The sequence below is a fragment of the Armigeres subalbatus genome, chromosome 2 (genome assembly GCF_024139115.2).
Source record: "Armigeres subalbatus isolate Guangzhou_Male chromosome 2, GZ_Asu_2, whole genome shotgun sequence".
Classification (NCBI taxonomy): domain Eukaryota; kingdom Metazoa; phylum Arthropoda; class Insecta; order Diptera; family Culicidae; genus Armigeres; species Armigeres subalbatus.
The window spans coordinates 320,132,623-320,135,252 of record NC_085140.1 but is presented as its reverse complement, the minus strand read 5'-3'; the positions used below and the strand labels follow the sequence as shown (position 1 = coordinate 320,135,252).

The window sequence follows — 2,630 nt, the reverse complement described above, 5'->3', positions numbered from 1 at the left end:
ACGTGAAATATTTAGATTTTGATTTGTATGAAGCTCATCGCCCCCGAACGATATTCAATGGGTATAATGCTATTCTAAACATTTCATGAGCTTTAACATACCTATATGATGACAGACTATAGTGAAGGTAACTCAGTATTATTCCAAAATAAAAAGTTCAATTAATGCTTTCTAGTATAGAGTAGAAAAAATAACTCACTGTAGATTTAAAAGTCTCCCATTACTTCTAAAATGAAAAGTTTGAACTTTCGAAATTAATTGTAGATCTGTGAAATTGGAATCGTGCCGCACAGATTGTTTGAATAAAAACGTTTTCAATACAGAGAGACAGAAATTTGGCCTCGCTTTGCTTAATCCCAATATGTTTTCTACAATCATAATAAATGAATATTACTACAATTTCATAATGTTGCTCATTCTTTATTTCCAACTTAAATTTATTACTTCATAGAAGGAGATTAATCTTGAATAATAGTGAATTCAGGCATTCAATTGTTCTTGTCTTGAATCGAGCATCTGTTGCATTTGGGGTACGATTTTTATTAGTTCCATTTATCGGTAATCATTTGCTCACGAATAAAAAGTCATTAAACATTTTGGTCAGATACTGCAGTCACTCCTACAAATAAGGTGCTCAAAATCCTCCTCCGAAAGCATCACAAGCGATTGCTGGCGTGTTGCTACGTTTGTCGTTGTTCTTCCTAAGAAGTGCTATCTACCTAAATGCCAAACGTCGTTATTATCATTGCAATTTTCACTTCACTGCAACACGGACCGATCGCAGTAGCGTTGCCCACAACACTAGAAGAAACGCATTAGTACTGTAGCTCGCCATCTCTTTATCTGATCTCGTTTCTTTTTGCAATTGCAATCCACATTATTTGACGATTTCCTTCCGTTGACATTCCTAAAAACATGAACATATATCAGCAATAGAAAAGCCAAGATATATGAACCTCCGTATCAAACCTATATTTAATCATTCATCCCATGGCGGAACTGGTATCGCCTTCCTTGATGTATACAGGGTCCCGCGGAATGTTGGTTGGAACTTTTTTGGTTGAATTTTGCCTGGTCCGTTATTCATCCCAAAACTGCCACATCACCGTCTGTTCGGAAATCAATTTATTCTGATAAAGTTGGTACAATTAACGTCACAACACTATCCGGTACATACTTCCGTTGACTTTGACTCTATCCACCAGCCTGGGATGGTTGCTTGTCAGTTCTTTCCAAAGGTGTTTTGACAGCGACTGGTACTAACACAGGAACGAAAGAAACACCGCTCCGAACTATTACAATTGCTATTATTTAAAGAAGCTAGATTTGAAAAGTGTTGCAATTTGCAAATTAATTTGCGAAACCAAAATGAACTGATTTGCGAAGTATTTTTGTTTGTTTTGATTTCGCTCTGACACATTCTTTCACATCACAGATTTTCCCATTAGAAAATCTTGTTGGAAAGAAAAAGAATAGAGAAATGTCAAAAAATACTCGCGTGCACGCAGCGTTCCTGTGGGGAATTGCGGTGACTTTGCGGTAACTCTCGCCGCAAAAGAGACGCGTGTCGACGCCGCGTTAACGCAAGTGCGTGTGCATGATTCTATTTGATGTTGGGTACTTCCTACCGCAATTGCGTTGACGCTGCGTGCACGCAAGTTCAAAACCGCTACGTGGACATCGGCCCTAAGGCGGCGCGCGCGAGCGCGGAACCTGCGCAGTTGAATGGGTTTTTGTTTTCCTCGCACTCTTCCTGCAACTAACCCTGCAATGGTATTCTCCTAAAAATCAACCTATGAGGTTTGTCGAGTATACCTGAAAATACTGATTTGCTGATACTTACGACAAAAAAATCTGAATTACTAGCTCAATTTCAGACACACTTTCCAGCTTCGAGTTGTGCGTGTTTACAAATGCAATAAAGTATGAAATAAATGTAGACATCTTTCCTATAACTGGATATATGTCACTCCTCGCATGCCTCTCCTACAGGGTTGTCGACACATTCACCTCTTAGTCGGGGAAAGAACTTCGACAAAAAGGTAAAACAATATTTCTGACATAGACTACCACCACAAGCCGTGTGTCCGAATCGGTCGGTGTGCAAATATGTTAAAAATAAAAATGTTTATTATTATATCATCGCAAGGAAGGCAACCCTTGGGCCATACAATAAATCTGGTGGAAAGTGTATCAATGGAGCACCTTGTAGGACCTCTATTCCGTAACCCCGTTGATTCAAAGCAGGGCGCACGAACGTTTAGGATTTTAGCCTTTGGGGTCCTAGCTGGATTTGATTGGAGCACAATGCGAAAGGAAAGTTAGACCCTTTCTTGGAAGGAACTCTACGGGTTCGTGGGTGTTACGAAAGAATTTGAATCAGCGTATCTTAGTCGGCTCCGTCAACTCCACGGTGTGCGGTGAAGTGAGGAAAATTTGATTTGTTGACTGAGAGAACTCCATTGTCTACTAGGAGGTACCGTGTGTTGAATGGTGGGTTGGCTAAGGGATCGGCTGGCTGTGAAGTCTTTATTTTTTCCGGTTGTTAGATAGGGTATTTTTTTCATTATGAATAACCTGGGACGGGACATGCAAAGAGGAAAAAATGTAACTTCATCTGCAACCAGCAA

General features: G+C 39.9%; 1 long non-coding RNA gene across 1 annotated transcript; it reads right to left on the bottom strand.

The window, feature by feature from the left end:
• Positions 1-418: 418 nt before the first annotated feature.
• Positions 419-1,485, bottom strand: LOC134216799 (uncharacterized). Its single transcript, XR_009980830.1, has 3 exons — positions 1,178-1,485; positions 970-1,109; positions 419-907 (listed from the first exon to the last, which is right to left on the bottom strand). It is a non-coding gene; the product is annotated as an uncharacterized LOC134216799 (long non-coding RNA).
• Positions 1,486-2,630: the final 1,145 nt, after the last annotated feature.